Consider the following 10,029-nt stretch of genomic DNA (forward strand, 5'->3'; position numbering starts at 1 on the left):
TTTCTTGAGAAAGAGTTTTACCAAGAGCTTCTAATTTGACAGTGAGATTCATATTCTTTATGGATAGAATCTTCAGTTGAATGTCTTTATCTCTGATCTCCTGTTTAAGAAGATTTGTCTATGTCTTTAATAACACCACTTTAGAAGACAGATATTTTATAGGCTTTAGGAGTTTTACCAACTCTTTATCAGCATCTTCCTTTCCATCAGAGATGGACACAGATGTTTTCGCAACTCCTAGATCATGAGTCAACGAAGTAGTAACATCTTCAACTTTTGAGTATTCAAACTCTTGCACAACTTTAACTGAATCAGACATAGATTCAATTTCTTATAGGTTGGATCGCACCAAACACAGATTGTTAGATATTTTCGTGTTTGTCTGCTCTGATACCAATTGAAAAGGCGAGGGTACCCAAATATACCTCAAGCTAAAACTTTTCCTACATATAAGTCCTTTCTCCGAAAGTGATTGTCTATGGACTGAGCCAATGCAACTAATCGGTTCACACTTCGTGTGATCGTCTATGGATACGGATCGAGACAATACAACAACGAAGTATGTTTACTTGATAAAAAAGGTTCGGATTTAACCAAACACAATAGGATTGCTTATCAAGTAAATAGGAAATTAACGTTTGCGTAATTTACTTTAATTATAATAAAACAATTATAATGCGAAAAATAAAAGTAAATAACACAGCAAGATTTTGTTAACGAGGAAACCGCAAATGCAAAAAAAAACCCGAGACCTTGTCCAGAATTAAATACTCTCAGGATTAAGCCGCTATACAAAATTAAACCAACTTCGTATAGTTGAGACCAAGCAACTAAACCTATAGTTCACCTAGTTCCGTCTGTATTCCCACGCCTCCGACCTATGAATAAGTAACGTACTTGGAACAATTCCTTTGGTTCGTATTCCAAACAGTAAAGGAACAACAAATATGTTTGGTATCAACTCTCTTCAACCAAGTGATGTGAGTTCGACAAAGGCTCTTCTGTTTATCTCAATAAACTCCTTCGTCAGGTTCTTAGATCTATCTTATTCTCAACTACCGAAGTAATTGTTAAGATTTTGCAATCAATACTTTTAATCACAAAGAAATATTGATGCCGATCTACACAACTAATCAGTCCAATCTACCACAAGGATAAACCGATTATAGTTGGATCCTCTTATACCGAAACAAGTATTGTGCACACCAAATTAATATTATGAACCCCAAATCAGAAATATTCAATACCTTCTTTGTTTTCAAATCTTCTTAGATCTTTAATAAACACCTGCACACAACAACTTGAATCTCTTGTGATCAATCACGCACAGAACGGAGTCTGTTAACAATGGATTATCACAAGATCGTCTTTAGCACTAACAACAATCTAAAGATCCATGTCGAAACTTTGATCTAGTTTGAGTGAATCTTATATCAGAAGAGAATATTCTCAAGCATAAACAAACTAGGTATAATCAAAGTTCAACCACCGTTAGTCAATCAAATCAATTGAAAACACAAGATAAACCGCAATTATCTAGGTTTCCACCAACGGTACTAATAGAGCTTCTCAATCCCAAAGAAGACTTTAAACTGAGCGGTCGTACGAGATTTCTCCTAATTAGGTTAACTTCACCAGTAACAACACAACCGAGGAAGTTTGTTGTCACGAAGGATTAGTTTGCTAGAAATGCAAACTTTAAGTATTTATAGACAAGGAAGTTTGGACACCAAGGAATTTCCAAAATCGAAAATATTCTCAAGATATTAATTAAAGCTCAAATTCGGTTTCCATAATTCCTGGAAATGCTCTGTCCAAAATAATGACCGAAAATCTCTTTGGAAAATCTTTAACTAGTAAATGCACATTACTAATTCTCATTTTCCTAAAATAAAATTAAGACCTTAATTAAAAGATTCTTAACTTATTTATGTTTCGACCCTGAGATTTTCTTCCTTTAGTTATTAAGGAATAACTTTGAACAATTAAAGATAAACATTACTGCATGTGTTCAAAGTGTGTCGACATCCTTACTTTGTAAGTCCTCTTTCATACTTACAACCTTGAAACCGATTTTCCACACTTCCAAAAAAGTTTAGAATTGGTTCATCTGACTTTCAAGAACTATATGATTGATCAAGAACACTCAATCACAAATTATGGGTTTAACGGTTCTACCAAAACAAGTTTCGGTTCTACCTCCATGTGAGTATTGTGCATAGTCACACTAGATTTCCATAATTCGGTTGACTAGGTACTAGGATCGGTTCCCCACATATATACGGTATCTAACTTATATGTGTTGCACATGTCCATAGGATCGGTTCCCCTTTGCCTAAAAACGTGTTGCACATGTCCATAGGATCGGTTCCCCTTTCTGCTACAAACTTGCTGCACCTCATACAAGGATCGATTCCCCTTTGTGATGTGTTGCACCTATTACTAGGATTGGTTCCCCTTTACCCAGATTCAGTCATACACAAATCACAAACTCGATTCATACCATCTCAGGTGATTACTTAAGATTGGGTTCACTAATAAAAGTCATACCAATATATAAGTCAGGCCTTTGTGAATAGTTTTGCCAAGAATATAAACAAGTCATGAGCGGTTATACTAAGTCACACATATTGGTTGTTCACAAGATATACAATGAATAACAATACCAATAACGCCTGGTGATTTCCTTTTCGATTCATAAACAAGTTTATGAACTTACTTCCTTAAAACACATGTAAAACATTGTTTCCTATGATGAAATCCTCACCTCATACCCATACATAATCACAATAGCATTTAAAGGATTATGTCGATGTCTTATCTACAAAGTTTAATGGTTAAGCAATAAACCTCGTATTGTATTCCTTAATACTATGTCTATCTAGAGTGTTCATGCTTCGCAGTTTTGTTTTCAATATGCACGACTTGAAAGATACGTTAGGGAATGAGACAGTTCAAGTCAAATATCACTAACCTCAAGTGGAAGGATGATGTTGTCGTTGTAGCTTCTTACTTCTTCACTTCTTCAAGTCTTCGCAATACTTGTAATGTATCATATCCTAATACTTTCAAGCTAACCTATACGAAGTTCACTCTAGTACATAATCAAGTAACTCTTGAAATAAGTTTTGATTCACTAAAATATGACAAGAAAACTTGACATACCAACTCTTGGTGGGTTCAACCGAGCTATTCTCTAACATGAACTTCTTTAAGTTCATCTCTAACGGTGGAAACATTGGCTTGGACATTGCCAGATGAATTTCTATTCCACTCCCTCAGGCCTTTTTTAGTGTTAAGTAATTTCGTCTTAAGTTTATAAGTAGGGGACCCCTGCACATGAATGTTCCAAGAATTTGCTATAATGTCCCTACAGGTTGGAGAAGTGATCCACATGGCCATGAAGTGAAATGGTTTAGGCATGCAATCACCTTCAAAGTTAAAACCTATATGCATGGGACAGTGGTCAGAAGAATCCCCAAGGAGATTATTAACACAAATATATCTTAGGGAAGAAAAATTCAGCGTCATGATTAATTAAACATCTAACAAAGTCTTTCTAGAATCAAGTCAGCACCACATTGCATGTTGGACCAGGTAAATCTAGGACCAGAAAAACCGGGATCATGTAATTCAAATTTTTCACAGAAAGTTTTAAGGCTTAGAAGATCATTATCATCAAGTTCTAAGTCACCTATTTAATCATTATGACTTAGCAAAGCATTAAAATCTCCTACAAAGAAGGATGGTTCACCTCTAGGAATAAAGAGTAGATTACTTTGGCTAGCCCAAAAACAATCTCTAAGAGTCTGATTTGGTTAACCATACATGAAGTGTATGTGACAAGTTTTGGAGTGTATGATGTCATAGTTGGTAACATAGATGCCTCTATATTTAGAATAAATAATGTTGATATCCAATTTCTATTTCTAGGTTAAGACTAAACCACTGCTTCTTCCAACTTAGGGAATATTGAAAACACAAGGAAAGCCCAAGTTCTTTAGTTTTCGAGCAGCAATATCCTTTTTCATTTTAGACTCAGAGATGAAAAACAACGTATGGGTTTATGTTTTTCAACAAAATCATCAACTCTTTATTAGCAGATTTTTTTTCTATACCTCTAATATTCTGGCAGAGCATGTTAATATTATTTACAGGATACAAAGGCACGGAAGTATCAGTAATATGAATGTCAGTATCGAAATCAAGGTATTGGAGGAGGGAGTTACCTGAGTGGTAGGAATGGCACTACCATTAGGCTGAGAAACAGAAGAATCACCACTTGTTTGACCTTCTTGTGTTGCATTGAAATCTAAAGAAGCAACCTGATGAGAAGAATTGTTACAAATATTATGATCCTCCATGGATTGACTAGTTGGAAGATAGAAATAACCATAGGGATTGACAAACTGATGGGATAGTTCACCTTGGTTGGATTATGTGATAGGAGAAAGGTAATCCAGATAAATAATGGGTGGACAAAGGGTGTTATAATCTGGTTTCGGAGATTCACTGTTCACATGAGTCGATAGAGTAGTCAAAGCAGCGGTAGCTTGAGAAGATTTGGCATCTCTAGTGCGTTTTCTGGCATCAACATGAGGGTTTATTTTTCTCTTGATATTACTAAGAGAATCATGTTCAATATCTAGCGATACAACCTATTCTTTGGATAAGGTGGTGGAGTGAGAAGGTATGGATGCTGTCTTAAATCTCTTGGAAGAATGTTTTCGATCCAGCGAATGATTAGCTTGTGTTTTTTCAGATCCACTTGGCTCCAATGTGGTCGGTTTGTGGATAATAGACCTGAAAGATTAAAAATATTGTTCTCTATTTAACCTGCTTCATGGATTTTCAGAGCTGGAGATCTACTAATAAATGACCCATGTTCAGCTTTCTGTAGATGAAGTTAGCATCCTTCTTTGACGAGCTATCTTGCACAATGAATGCTTTACCTCTTGCCTTAGAAGTATGAACTTTAGTTTTTTCTGTCATTGCAGTGTCGTTGGCGATTTGAGAAACTGGGTTGTTCTGTAGATCCTCCATAGAGTCACTGATAGGGGTAGCTTGGGCTAGCTGTGGTGGCATCCACCTTGTTACAGTGATTCTGGTTGACGAGTTAGCCTGAGCCGGTGAACGACTCAAATTTTCCACACGTGTCAGCTTAGGTTAATTTTTAGTACAAATGCTCTCTTTGTGATCAATGATTTTACAAGAATAGCATAAGGATCTTGGCACCATAATATATCTGCACTCAATTAGAAAAAGTTTAATTCTGCCTCTTGTAACTAATGGGATACCAGTTGGAAGAGGTTTCTGAACAACAATTCTAACACATACTTTAACATTTTTCTTGAGGGGATGGTTACCATATGGTTCCTTAGTCTCAATAAGTTCACCAAGCTTAAAGGTTATTTTTTTAGATCTCTGAACTGAGTACATTCCTTAGGAATAATGCACAATACCAACCACATAAGTTCTTTAGCGAAAGATGCTTGATAGTTATTCGGCCATCCAGTAGGAAGAACAACACGAAGAACTATAAGATAACCACAAGCATACCAAGGTTTTTGATCATTTACTTTGTTGAAATCCACCTCCGCTCGAAAACGAATAAAAATCTTAGTTTTCAAACCACTAAAATTTGCACGGTAAGAGTCTGGACTAGAGGCCATTGAGTAGTGATGTAGTTTCTGATTGAAGAAGTAGGAACCAAAAAGTCATTGCATATATGTCCAATCATGCACCATTTCCAGTTGTTATCATTTTCAGCAACAACCATAAGTTTATCTATGAAGACACGTTCAGTTAGAGAAGAAGGAAATTTGGTAGGTATGGTGAGTTTCTCAGACATTTGAGTAGAGAGATCTTGAATTTCTTTATCAGTAAAGTAAGGTAATGGGGATTGAAGATGTTTTTGTTTTTCAGGGAGGGATGGGTTTAGGGTAGATATGGGTAGAGTATTCATCAGTTGAGAAATGATTAAACTACAAGAGAGGTGTAATAAATAAACAAATAAAAAGTATTTTTGTTTGAAATGAATGTTGATGATAATATAAAGCTTGGATGAGAAGGTTAAAGAATGATATTTTTGGTTATTTTCGCTGTGACAATGATATGTCACTTGAATTAGCTGGAGAATCTGATCCGAGAGAGCCATATCATTCTTAAAAATATGCTTCTTAGATATAACATAAAAGAGATAGATCATGAATCATGTGTTTGAAATGGTGTAAGATTAGTTGTGTCACAAGAGGCACGACGAGTAGAGACTTGAAAGATAGCATAAGCAGAGATACAAACAACATTTTTTTAAGGACTGATATTTGACCCTCCCTTTGGCACATGGGATATCAGTGGAATGTCCACTTTTTTTGTTGTCGTAGGTATATGGTTTCAAGTTTAGCCTGCTCAAGTTGGTGTTGACAACATAGATTCTCACAGTGTGAAGTTGGTGCATGCTATAAGGGGAAAGCAGATATTTATGGTGATTGTAATTTTTTGTCCATTTAAAGAAGCCATATGGGACAACTCCAATAATGAAGTAGTATTAGGTGAAAGAAAAAATTTGCCATTATGAGCTTTGGTGGCTAGTGACCGTGTTTGATTAGTTCTAGCCAAATGGTTAGGTTGATTCAGGTAATGAAAATTGTTTGGGTAAAGGATACATTGCATGTTCCATATGTGTAAGTCATAGTGGATCATGGTGCCTCTCAACAGGTGTTGCAAACTATGAATCTGCAAAAAATAAATAAAGATTATTAGTGCAACAATTAAGTCCATGAAAGGTAGACACTTACTAGTACCCTCTTAATGACACTGCCGAGAGAATCTGAGCGATAGGAGAAGTCTAGATACGTTTTGAGAATAAGATTAGACAAGGAGTAATGATGGATTTTGAGAAAATGTGTATGTAACTGAATTAACATGGTCTTCCAAGAGACACGACATTTATCCATGCGTCATAAATGGTCATTTATGGTTAATCTACCCACACTATTTAAGGGGGAATGTGTGATAATTGGATTATCAACACAAATTATACCCAAAGTATGAAGATTTTTCACAGATTTTAGAGAGAAGATCAACGACTAAGAATGAGAACAATTCAGGAAACAGAAATAGCAATGAACAACCAACAAATTCACCAGAAATGCAACATGCAAAAAGAACAATTGAGGATATAAAAATGGAGAGATTAATCCCCTTTCTAAATCAAGAGATAACCAGAAAGAGAGAGCAGGAGGAATTTGAACGGCTAAGAATCGAGAATGATGAATAGTTTCAGTTATTCTTGAGGAAGTGTGATGCAATTGATACACGTAAAGCAAGGGATAGGCGTGAGAGAATGGGTGATTGGAGACGTAATTAAGTGGAAGAAGATCATGAGTGCAACTGAAAGTGATAGTGAGGGTGAGGAACAAAAAAAATTTGAAGAGGAAGAGGAAACCAGTGATGCGATAATAGATCTTGACGAGGCTGCCAGGGAGGCTGAACGGAAGAAAGAGAGGCAGAAACAGGTCGACAATGATGTATCATCGTATTCTAGCTGAGAAAAAGATACCAAGGAAGTTTTCTCGGACCATGTCAGAACCTTTAAATGTTGATTCTGATGGAGAGGATATTCTTGGTCTGGATATTGATAGCAACCCTGTTATGGAGGTACATGAGATAAATGACAATGAAGAAGAAAAGGAGGAAGATATAGATGATGATGATGGTTATGGTCCTGCTTATCGTCGTGATTTCTACTGTGATGATGATGAACTCGGCAGCGACAATGATGACGGTCCTTGGTGTTCGTCATAGAGGTATTATCAAACCCTTTGAAAAAGGAATCCTGGAGGTTAATTTCTGATATATTGCTGGTGTATCTTCGTGAAAATTTACAAGGGTTTTGAAAATACTTAAAATTGTTGTGAATTGGTAAGAAGGTGGGTTTTTCTGTTTCCATCATCATAGAGAAAGTTCTTTTGTTGTACTTATTTGTCATGGAAGTTTTAGGAGATAGAAGGAACCAGATTTTTTTGTGGGTAAGTTAACTGATCGATCGGAGTTTGGGAGGCATCACTGGAGATGTCAGGAAGTGGAATGAAACTAGGTCTAGTTTTTTGAAGTTCTTGAAATTTGACAACCAAAGTTTTGAGTAGACTTGCTAAGTAACTGGTTGTAATGAAGAAGGCTAGTGATCTGATTAGTATCTGTTGATTTCTGTTTGCTTATAATAGATCTTGATGTAAATAAAGTTATTTTTTATAGTGTTTTCTGGTTTTGCTTGCTATGAATATTTTGATGTTGATCAATGAACAATTGGATAGGAGCAGTGTTGTGAGTTGTTTGGCTAGTAATTTTTCTGAAAAACAGGATAAACGAATGATTGATTAGGCTTAGGATAATATGAATTTGTATAAATTTCATGACCGGAAAAAAAATATTCAAACTAAGAGTGTGCTTATGTCATGCTAATTCATCAGAACTCACGAGAATAAATGTTGTTACTGCCGCACATGTATACTAACTATTTTTTTAGTGTCAAAGTAGACGCACCAAATTAAAGCACAAATGCACGCAGCTAGTATATTGATACAGGTGAGTTAATTTATCACCATCTCATGATTTTCGTGACATAATGGATAGCCATGAGGGGATATCCATAGAACCACTGACCATATAATAGAGATTAGATCATAAACCTTCCAACTCTTTAACAACGACAGAGTTGGGGAGGCTAAGTTGGGCTTTAGCCCACCCCAATTTTTCTGAAAAGTTAATCGAACCTTAGAGCATCTCAGGGTAAAAATATTTCTTTTAAATGTCACATGGGATTTTAGACCCCCATTTAGTATAAAAGCATCTCCAATGGTTAGGTCTTATAAATTAGGAGGGATCAAATACTAAATAACAAGGTGTTAAAGAAAGTTTTAACTACACCTTCGGGATGACCCTTAACTAATTCCATGTCATCAATTTTATTTTTAAAAAATATTTTTTAATATAGAATCAAGCTAAATATTTATTTTAATATTTATCTAAATCTAAAATTCATTGTATAACCTTAACTGCTGGAAATGAGTTTTAGTATAAAGGGTGTTATTAAGATCCAGGGATAAAATCTAAATAAATGGTGATCTAGCAATGACATCCACGTAGGATTTTTTTGACCTACTGTTGGAGATGCTCTTATAATTGTCACAAAAATTAGATTTAACCCACGTATGGAATTATATTAGCCTAATAGAAAAAGGAAAAAATAGAAATCTTTTTTGCTCAAGTATATAGTATATAGTATATTGTATTCGTTTTTTTTTCCAAAAAAAAAAATAGAATTGTTCATTTATTGGCTGTAGCAAGTTCTCTATTCGCGCACAATAATAGTCTACAGTCAAGTTTGACAGTCATTTTGCTAAAAAATAAAAGTAATTCTAAAAATTTGAAGCGGCCATAACCTAAAATATTAGAATGTATGCCTTGTACGAAACTTTCATCATTTACCTTATTAAGATGGATGTCCGGCTTCAGCACCTGTAGGCCTTTACCGAACCTATCGTTGTCGCAATCGAGCATTTGTGGAATTTTGTTTTTAGCTCACCCCAGTATAAATTCCCGGTTCCGTCGCCGTCTTTAATTGACACAAAAATGTCGATTATTATTGAGTTCATGCTGTAAAAGCAAATATGATCGATTACTATAGAGCTATGTCGTAAAAGCACAAGCGTTGTAGTACAAAGTTAAGATAGAATCCTCCTATAGGGAATACATAAGACAAGAACAAAACATCAGTTTGGTAATTTTATTCCCTGCATCCCTACTATAAAACCAGAGTTTTAAAAATTTGTACTCTCATTAGATATGTGGAGTTCCAATTTCAGAATATGGTTTTCCATATATTACCCTTATATATTATAGGTAGTTATCACCACAACTACATTAATGTTCCTAATATTAGTAATTGTACAAAAGGTAAAACAGGAAAGAGAGTGGATATGTATGAAATCAAAAAACTTTCTTATTCTACGAGAAACCCACTTCTCC

The sequence above is a fragment of the Papaver somniferum genome, unplaced genomic scaffold, assembly GCF_003573695.1.
Source record: "Papaver somniferum cultivar HN1 unplaced genomic scaffold, ASM357369v1 unplaced-scaffold_128, whole genome shotgun sequence".
Classification (NCBI taxonomy): Eukaryota; Viridiplantae; Streptophyta; class Magnoliopsida; order Ranunculales; family Papaveraceae; genus Papaver; species Papaver somniferum.